The 10,444-nt window shown below is 42.9% G+C and overlaps 1 long non-coding RNA gene across 4 annotated transcripts; it reads right to left on the bottom strand.

Annotated features, from left to right (window-relative positions):
• Positions 1-206: 206 nt before the first annotated feature.
• On the bottom strand, positions 207-6,906 carry LOC310763116. Of its 4 annotated transcripts, none has more exons than XR_014548496.1 (4): positions 5,247-6,906; positions 3,583-4,298; positions 1,590-1,883; positions 207-965 (listed from the first exon to the last, which is right to left on the bottom strand). It is a non-coding gene; the product is annotated as an uncharacterized lncRNA (long non-coding RNA). The 4 variants fall into 4 exon arrangements; XR_014548497.1 differs by having other exon boundaries at positions 207-332; positions 852-965; positions 1,590-4,298; XR_014548495.1 differs by having other exon boundaries at positions 1,590-4,298; positions 5,305-6,906.
• Between the last annotated feature and the right edge of the window lie 3,538 nt (positions 6,907-10,444).

A 10,444-nucleotide genomic window follows, 5' to 3' on the forward strand; every position in this document is an offset into this window, starting at 1 on the left:
ACACTTGTTGTCCTATGTGATGTAGGCAAAGACACGGCTGCAAACGGTTGGAAGCTTAAAGTGCATTTCCAGTTGTTGCTTGGCTTTCTGACATCTCCAGTCAGCTTATTGCTGCCGACAGCCAGCCACTTTGAGCGTGTGTCCGTTTGCAGGTGCTGTTTAATGAAGTTAAATAATCAGTACTGAAATTAAAATTCAATAATATGTCCATATGGGAGATTTTATTAATTGTGTTCATTCAGCACTCCCAGTGAGCATCGTTCACGCAGTACTTTTACAGTCTCCACATGGTGAGCACATGGGATCACAGCCTGTAGCTGTGCCATGTAAGGCTGTAGGATTAGAACACCAAGTGTTATTATTATTTAGTCAATTTATGAGTTGTTTGGCACATAAGAAGTTTCCAAGCAACTAACAACATTGGAAAACAGAAAGCGTGGCATAAAATCAAGAAGGGAGAAAAAGTCTATTGCGTTACATATAAAAGCCTATTTTAAAAAATACAATAGCCTGTAAAACAAATAGCAGCAATGTTTTTGTGTAAGAAATTGGTGAAATATAGTGCTGCCCCTTTCATCCTATGTGATTTCAAGCATTATTCTGCTGGGAAAGGCACTGAACACATAATAGGCTGTCTGGAACCTCATTAGCCGGCTGCTTGTGCATCACCAAAAAGGATGGAAGACATAATCTAAATGACCAAAAAGTGGGCAGATTTGCATAAGTTCTGCATTTGCTAATTCACAGATAGAATTTCAATAATAATAAAAAAATAAATTTCACTCTTAGTGGGGAAGAATGTGACCAGGTGGCATTCTGCTGTTCAATCTGTTGTCCAAATGTTCACTTACAGTGGGCAACTTCAGGAGTCCTCCTCTCCCACCTTACATTTTTTTATCTAGGTCCAGACAGCCCTTCAAATAGAGGACTTTCCTCTGATAGCTCATCAAACGGAGGGTGGATTCCTGCAAAGCAGAACATATGGCCACCCTAAACTTCATAGCGTTTCAATAAGCCAAATACCTGGCTTCTTGCTACTCAGGGGGCACAAGGCAAACTCATGTTACATAACCTTTAATAAGCAGAAACAGCAACCCCAATAAAAAACTGATCACAGGGATCAGTTCAGATGCACCGTGGTGTTTTGCACCTGTGACTCAGCCATAGTGTTATACTTGTTACTTGAGCCAGAAAAGCCTTCAGTGCTTTGTGCCAATTACAGCCCCATTATGATTATACATTTTAAAAGCCTGGCAAAGGAGTTGGCCGTCAGGGCTGCAGGAATCCTGCCAAATCCTGTACATCCCAAGCAGATGGATCTCATTAAGAGATGCCAAGCTGCTGAACCCACCTGACCACCTCCTTGCCTGCATTTCTTTCTCCAGCCAGTGCAATATGGCCTCAGCAGCAACCTGGAGAAGCAAAGCTGGCTTACAAAGAAAGTGAACCATACACCTTTTCCCTTTCTATCCTTATAAGCTCAGAGGGGGATGAGTGTAAGCGCCATGTTCTTGCTTAGATTGAATTCTCATCCAGTGAGTCAGGCAAATTAATGAACAATCGGATTGACATGACCTGCTACAACATACCTCAATACGGTTCAGTCTGTGCTATCATTGGCTCATTTAGCTTCACAAATCATCTGGCTTCATGTGGGCAATTTGGCTGCATTAAAAGCAGACAGGCTTTCTGCTGGAATGAGATGGATTTTGCTAACTGTAAGTCAGTCCTCTCTCTCTCTGAATCACTTGGTTGCCTTTTCGATCTCACAAAATCTGACAAGATTCCAAACAGGGCAACTTGGAGTAAGAAAAACCTTCGTATGAATATCTTTCCTTTCATCCTGTGCACTTAACATTTTCAGGTGCTCTTCAATGACTTGCCTGGGAAAGCAACAAAGCAAGTTTTGCTCTTTGAAAATACATTGATTAACGGCTTCCCAAATTCCGCTGGTGATCTCGGTATAAATCTTACAGCACCAAACCACTAAAGCACCAAAATGCAGAAAATCAGACCCATCTGTCTTCTTTTTGAAACAGAGTTTGTGGGGGAAGTGGGTACACACACACACACACACACACACACACACACACACTTTTACTGCATTTCAAGTCAGTTTTCATCCATCACTATCCTGGTAGTAATCTTTGTGTATGTATGCATCCTTCTTTATGGGGCTGAGTTTTTCTTTATTTTTCTCTAGAATGCTGCTATAGATGTGCAATTGTATCTGTGAACTGGCACCTGTACACATTCCGATCCAGTTAATGCAAGATTCTTCCTTAATGGAGGGTCATGAAGTAGCCAGATTTACCTTCTGCTCAAATGAATTAGCAAGGTATCCTGCATGGGCGCAATGATTTTAAAAATGTTCTAAATTGCCAATAAAGAAAGGAGAAGGAAGAGCAAGGCAGTGGTGAGGGAAGGAAAATTATGGGACAGTTTCCAGCTTCTTAATGAAAAATTCAGGGTATGTGATATAGATAACCACTTTGAGGTTCCATTTTTTACCATCAAGCGGTGTATACATTTTATGAAGTAAAAATATATAAATAAAAACTGACAGATTACAGGATGCAATACTGAATGTATCACCATGCACAAATAAGAATCACTAGTAGGTCATGCAAAAACTGCTTATCTTAATGCCTCCTTTAAAAAAAATGCAAGATATCTGGAAGATATAATATTCCTCCCAGAGGCAATGCCTCAAATAAAAATCCTCTTTGGCTGAAATATCTATGTATAAATTATTTAACCTCACTAATTGCTTAATTGTTAATGTCCCTGAAAAAGTACATTATAAAGAAGAGATAAGAGTCAAAACTGATTCTCTTCGCTAGGGATTTCATCTTGGCCAATGCCACAGGAAGCAGACACTGTAAATCCCAATATAAGCAAATTAGCAATTTTATGAGCTAACCAGCTGCTCAGCAGAATTTTGTTGCAATGCATCACTGCCTGAGAAAGAACTCTGTGTGGCCTCCTTAATTCCTGTTTTTCAATTATTTGGAACATGTGCTAGTTGGACTATAACACATCCATTCTACAGTTTGCCCGGTTTTCAAAACTTAATTTTAGATTATAATTAGACTGAGAGTTTTAACCAGAAAAAACCCCATAACATTCCTAGCTCAGTTAATAACACAGGATAGAAGAAATAACGGTCAGGGCACCAGCAAGGAGACCTCTCTCACCCTCTGTGTTTTAGATTGCATATGATCTGTTCTCAGGAACACCCTCTTCTTATCAAGAGTTACAAAGTGCAATGCATATCTCTGGTTATTATTAGGTATAAGGGGAAGGCCGTACCTGAGTGGTCGAGCAATTGCTTCACATACCAAAGGTCATCGGTTCAATCTCTGGTGTCTCCAGTTGGGGTGAGGAAATACCCTTGTCCAAAATCCTGGAAAGCCATGCCCAGTAGTGCCATCAGGCCAGGACTTTGGAGAAGGAGGTCAGGGCCCCACTCGATGGAATGAGTAGGAGGGCCCCCAAACACAGCATGGCCACAGTTTGAAGTAAACCTATAGAGCAGAGAGGGTACTAAGGCCATAAAGTGTAGAGTCTAACAGTACCTACCTGCATCATTGCTGCTGCCAGTCATTGTGGACAAGACAGAACTAGATGGACTATGAACTTGGCATACAGAAGCTTCATGTGTTCATGTAACCACAATGCCTGCTTTTAAAATTCTTTGCTTTTCGACACTTTAATCGTACGTTTTTTCAAAAGCAAGCCTGAAAATGTTACTTTTGATAGTCAGTAGAGCACGAGACTCTTAACCTTAGGGCTGTGGATTCGAGCCCCAAGTTGGACAAAAGATTCCTGCATTACAGGGAGTTGAACTATTTGATCCTCACAGTCCCTTCCAACTCTACAGATCTATGATTCCCCTCCCACTAGAGTCACCAGCCCTCCAGGTTTGGCCCAGAGTCTAAGCATCAACCTGCAGCTCCAGGAATCTTCTGAGGCCAATCCTGGAGATTTGACCAGCCACAGTTGCTGTCTCACACTAGAAAGTGGTGGTCAGGAACAGGTACAAGGGACTCTTGCCCTGCCATCACTACTCACCTTGAGCCACAGCTACAAGGGGATCATTGATTGACTCAGCTGCCAGGCCTGAGCAGTAGAGAACCAAACCATGGAAACCAGTCCCAAGTCAATGTTGCAAAATGGAGTTTGACCAGTGCACAGTGGAGTTAGGAGACTAGAAGAAGTGCTGAGACAGTCTAAGGAGAGGCAGCATGAAGGAGCTGGGCATTCATCCAGAGTACAGTATGGTGCAGAGAAGCCTTCTGTAAACAGAAACAAAAGAGGGAGAGGTAGTGGTGGTCACTGAAGAACATTACAGTAGCACAGTGAACAAGACGATGCATTTGTGTGGTTTTAATGATGAATGGTGCAAGCAAAATGCATTTAGGAGCTGGTTTCACAAGGTCAACACAGCTACCAGCAGAGAAGACTGGATGCCACCAAGGGTCTTCAGTTAAATATTTTGGGGGGTGAGGAGAGAGGGGTAAGCTGTAAGGAGCCACACAGAAAGCCTAGGGAATTAGAAAAACAACAGAAAAGAATTCAACAGATTTCATCATTTTGTACCATTTATCCCCCAAGAAAATCTGGTTACAATAGCAGAAGTGGGGCAGGTTTACCACAGAACTTCACACCCTTTAAATTATGCAAGCCAAGACTGCAAGCAAAATGCTTCTAAGAATATTGTCCGATTCTGAAATTGCAACAGCAACACAATCTTGCGCACAGACAAAAGCAATCAGCACAACAGAAAAACATTTTGGCGCCCAAATCACTAGAACCTTTGCGTAAGGACTTGGATGGCACACAGTTGTTTTTTCAGTTGAATCTGTTGTTTGCAACATGAGACAGAGGAAAGTCTTCCTAGTAAGTCTTTGTTACTTTTCTGTGTCAGACAGAATTAAGCATGGCTAACTTGGTTTTTTGCAATGACTTGACAAGTCAGTCAACTGTGATATGTATCGCCATCATTCCACAGGAGAATGGTCTCTGTATTAAGTATGTATTAAGTTTCCTGCTTGGCAGGGGGTTGGACTCGATGGCCCTTGTGGTCTCTTCCAACTCTATGATTCTATGATTCTATGTCTTCTTATGGAGCTGACAATGCCTCTGTAAATTTGGAAAAGCACAGATCAGTGTATCAGAAATTAAAGCAGCTTAATGAGTACTTGATAGAAATTAGATGCAAACATCATATAATCCATACTTGCCTCAAACATTGGATGAGTGCTTTGAGTTTTGTTGCAGAACCCCCAAGTGCAGTCATACCTCGTGTTGCGTCCACTTCATGTTGCGTCTTTTGCATTACGTCCCACTGCAACCCGGAAGTACTGGAACAGGTTACTTCCAGGTTTCGCTGCTCGCATATGTGCAGAAGCTCTAAATTGTGCTTCCCGCATGTGCAGAAGCACCAAATTGCACTGCACGCCTGCGCAGATGCAGCGCTTCAAGTTGCGGGCATTTCACATTATGGACGGGCCTCCGGAATGGATTCTGTCCATAACACGAGGTACTACTGTATACAGTGAGGTTTTTTCCCCTTGTCCAAGAAAGTAGAATCTCTTATGTCCTTTTCTGAGTTTGTAAAAATGAAATAGAAAGATGTCCTTCGGCATGTACCAACAAAGTGCTTGTCACTTCTACCTGCTATTGAACACACATTACAATGTTGGCCAGTACTGAGGTCATACTTCTTTTCAGAGAAAGAAGAATGTGTGGAGATTGTGTGGGCAGTATTCAGTGAGAAAGAACACAAATTCCCCACTTAGTTATGTTTGCTTTCTGCATAACCTGATGGGAATCTTTCAGATTGCTGTGAAGAAACAGGAATGTAACAATGTCAGCTGTACAAATTCTATGGAAGATCAGCCCAAGTCATTTTTAGCAATGCTGAGAACAGAAATTTCAGAAAGGAAACAAATAATACTGTTACACACCACCCACCCCAGTCTCCAAGCCGTGCAAGATTCCAGGGTTCTAGGACTAGGTGCTTACCCAGGATTCATGTTTCCTTTTGGAAACAGTGGAGACTGTGGTGTCTTTATGATATATGGTTTGCTCACACATCTATACAACCTGAGTCAAATGATGAAGGGGCTTACAGCATTCCAAAAGGGTCTTGCTTCCTTCATAGGCACAACTTGGGATCAAAACAGATACCGGCCATGGCTCTTACTCTCGGTCCACTTTGCAGCCTTTAACAGACTGAAGCCATTTTCCTCCAGCCTACATCATCCCCAACTGCAACCCTAAACTCTCCACTCTGCTTTGTCTCAGCTAACTATCTCAGAGCTCAGGTAAGGGATCCACCCATTTGCCAACTGCCACAGAGTCTGCTTTGCTGATAGCCCATCTTCCCTGTCTTTGTTCTCTGTTAATGGCCCATCTTTCAGCAATCTCCTGAACTCAGGAAAGTGGTTTGGCCTGTCTTAACACTTTGCTAAATCCAGTGTCTGGCAGCCAATGTTAGCACTGCAAGCATTGATGGAATTCTAATATCTATCAGACCCAGGAATTTAGGGGATACTGGCACCTACAAACTCACAATACATTGACACAGTGCCTTGAATACCTGGAGAAATTGTATGATGTTGAAACAGCACCTTAAAAACAAAAGCAAGCATCAGTGGTCTCACTTCACAACAATGTGAAAAGTCTTGCTACAGAAGCCCACATCGAGATAGACGAGCTGCAGGATGACTACTTTGTGTTACAGTAAACAAGGGGTAAAGTTGCCTTGAAGGAACAAAATATAGATCAGAGATGAGTGGAGGTGTTCAGATGAATGCCAGTGGGTAGTGGCAACCAAATGAAGAAGCTGGTCTCTTCCACACTTTCCATTTCTATAACTAATGCCTACCAAGTTGTCAGTTTAATGGCACAACTATGAGCCAAGAACAGAACCAAGCTGTGTGACAGCATTGTGAAGTCATAGTTTGCAACCCAAGCTCCCACTGAAATCTGACCTCTTACCCCGCAAATAAAGCTGTAATATCCATTTATATTCCACCTTTCTTCCATTTGAAAGGGTTCTCTAAAGTGAAGGGCTGTCCAGCTCAGTCTCAGTATTTAAAGATAAAGAACCCTAAGAAGGGAGAGGTGGAGCCTTGAAGTTGCTCATCAACAATTAGTATCTGGACAACAGAATGAGGAGGCATAAGGGGAGGACTTCAATGTAGCACTAAGTTGAAGTCCCTTAGTGACATGCTAGTGGTGCTAGCAAAATGGCATGTGCAAGAGAAGGAGCAGTAAGCCAACATGATTCTCGAGGTTTGTTGTGGGGCTACCTTTGAAGGTGCCCCAGAAACTTCAATTAATCCAGAATGCAGCAGCTAGACTGCCGACTGGGAGCAGTGGCGTAGCGTGGGTTGTCAGCACCCGGGGCAAGGCAAGTAATTTGTGCCCCTAACACGTGGATTTGCCCCCCCTAACCCGTGGATTTGCACACCCTAACCCTAACCCCCAGATGTTGCGCCCGGTGCGGCCGGCCCCCCATGCACCCCCCACGCTATGCCACTGACTGGGAGTGGCCGCTGAGACCATATAACACCAGTCCTGAAAGACCTACATTGACTCCCTGTATGTTTCTGAGCACAATTCAAAGTGTTGGTGCTGACCTTTAAAGCCCTAAATGGCCTCGTCCCAGTATACCTGAAGGAGAGTTTCCACCCCCATTGTTCAGCCCGGACACTGAGGTCCAGCTCCGAGGGCCTTCTGGCGGTTTCCTCACTGCAAGAAGTAAGGTTACAGGGAACCAGGCAGAGGGCCTTCTCAGTAGTGGCGCCTGCCCTGTGGAACGCCCTCCCATCAGATGTCAATGAAATAAACAACTATCAGACTTTTAGAAGACGTCTGAAGGCAGTTTAAGGAAGTTTTTAATGTTTGATGTTTTATCGTGTTTTTAATATTCTTTTGGGAGCTGCCCAGAGTAGCTGGGGAAATCCAGCCAGATGGGGAGGGTATAATAATAATAATAATAATAATAATAATAATAATGCAACAGATTGCTGTAGGCCCGGTACTTCCTGTTGCACACAAGCTTCTGCTAGTGCAACTGTTGCTCTGGGTTTGCACAACCATTATTCTTGCTCTTATGCTAGGGCCCTTGCACTGGCTTGTCAGTGAATGTTAAATCCAGGCCAAAGTCACCTGTTCACAGTGTGCTCCACTATGGTGAGATGCATTTTGATTTAAATTATAGCAGTTGTTTCTAAATTGGCATATATTAAGTGCTGTTGTTGTTTAGTCGTTTAGTCGTGTCCGACTCTTCATGACCCATGGACCAGAGCACGCCAGGCACTCCTGTCTTCCACTGCCTCCCGCAGTTTGGTCAAACTCATGCTGGTAGCTTCAAGAACACTATCCAACCATCTCATCCTCTGTCGTCCCCTTCTCCTTGTGCCCTCCATCTTTCCCAACATCAGGGTCTTTTCCAGGGAGTCTTCTCTTCTCATGAGGTGGCCAAAGTATTGGAGTCTTAGCTTCAGGATATGTCCTTCCAGTGAGCACTCAGGGCTGATTTCCTTAAGAATGGATAGGTTTGATCTTCCATGGGACTCTCAAGAGTCTCCTCCAGCACCATAATTCAAAAGCATCAATTGTTCAGCGATCAGCCTTCTTTATGGTCCAGCTCTCACTTCCATACATCACTACTGGGAAAACCATAGCTTTAACTATACAGGCCTTTGTTGGCAAGGTGATGTCTCTGCTTTTTAATATGCTGTCTAGGTTTGTCATTGCTTTTCTCCCAATAAGCAAGCGTCTTTTAATTTCGTGACTGCTGTCACCATCTGCAGTGATCATGGAGCCCAAGAAAGTAAAATCTCTCACTGCCTCCATTTCTTCCCCTTCTATTTGCCAGGAGGTGATGGGACCAGTGGCCATGATCTTCATTTTTTTGATGTTGAGCTTCAAACCATATTTTGCGCTCTCCTCTTTCACCCTCATTAAAAGGTTCTTTAATTCCTCCTCACTTTCTGCCATCAAGGTTGTGTCATTAGCAATTTTAATGTGAAGCTGTGACCACTGTGTTTTTAACACCATTATCTAGGTGTTGAGGACCCTTTAGCAAACCCTAAACTGGACTGAGTCCACAAAGAATATCTTATGCATATTTGTAAGCCTTTTATTAAAAAAGCTGCATTTAAATAATTGTTTTAATAGAATCCAGTTTTTGCATTGTTTCCTCCCTCTATATATAATTTTGTCTCTTTTAAAATTTGATTTGGTGTTTGTCAGCAAAGAAACAAAACATCCTGTACTCACACATATTTCCTATCTGCTGCTGTCCTGGCCCCAGCAGCAAGCACAGTGGTGTAACTATGCTATTGCAGTCAGTAAGGAAAAACCTTTAATATATATAATATATATCTCAATCTCCAAAGCGCTTCTGTGAAAGCTATAGAGCTACAGGGATAACAACAGCAATTGATTCTGCTGATGGGAGTGAGCAAGAGAAAGCAAAAGTGAGCAGTTTAACATGAAGAAGTGGGGCAATCAGAATAAGGAACTAGAAAACCACAAAGGAGTATATCCATAGATTTACAAAGCAGCCTGATGCCCTTTCAAAACACATTTTCTGCACTTATTTTCCCAACTGAATCATGGGGATAGGCAAGCCAGGCTAGTTTGCTCTCACTTTAAAGCAATAAAATAAAGGCAAGGGAAGACGTTTTCTCCTGTTCTGGTGACTGAATAGAAATAACAGCCCTCCAATATTAAACACGGTTGCTGCATGGGCTGGGGCACCAATTAAGGAGACATGGGGATGACCAGTGACCATACTTTCCCCACCTCTGTTTCAGGCAACATAGGATTTTTGCTCAAGCACACCTATATTTCTGGCTAGCTTATTGGTTCTACATATTGGGAACCTAGACATAATAGGCCATGTGTATAACTGGCAGTGAAGGGGTTGACCTATTTGAAGGGCTTTCAAAGGTCACTCACATATCTGAAGATGTCCTCTAGTCCAAGTCTGGTTTAAAGGTAGCCTCACCCATAAGAAGGGTAGGGACCTTGTAACTGCCCATCAGCAGACTGAACAGCAGAATATATGAAGACAGAAGCCCCCACAAATGTGTATCTAAATACAAAAATTAGCATATGCAATTTTAATGCTAAATTGTGTCTTATTTTTTCCCCTTGGGGGCACGTGATACATTTCCTTTTTTTTCTAGTGATGCTTAAGTGCCTCTCCCATTCTCACCCCCTCCTGAGGTTCCCTGCAGTGCTGTGTATTGCTCAGTGATCTTTATGCCCAGGCAAAAACCTGAAACTGTGTCACTCTAGTTGTACATGCAGCACTCTCACCAATACACCATACAGGAGATCACTGTAGAGCATGCTTCACTGGATCCTCCACACCCACTTGCAGAAACTATGCAGATATTGTGAACATGCCGCTTTA

The sequence above is a fragment of the Podarcis filfolensis genome, assembly GCF_964270895.1.
Source record: "Podarcis filfolensis genome assembly, chromosome: 5".
In the NCBI taxonomy this organism is placed as follows: Eukaryota; Metazoa; Chordata; class Lepidosauria; order Squamata; family Lacertidae; genus Podarcis; species Podarcis filfolensis.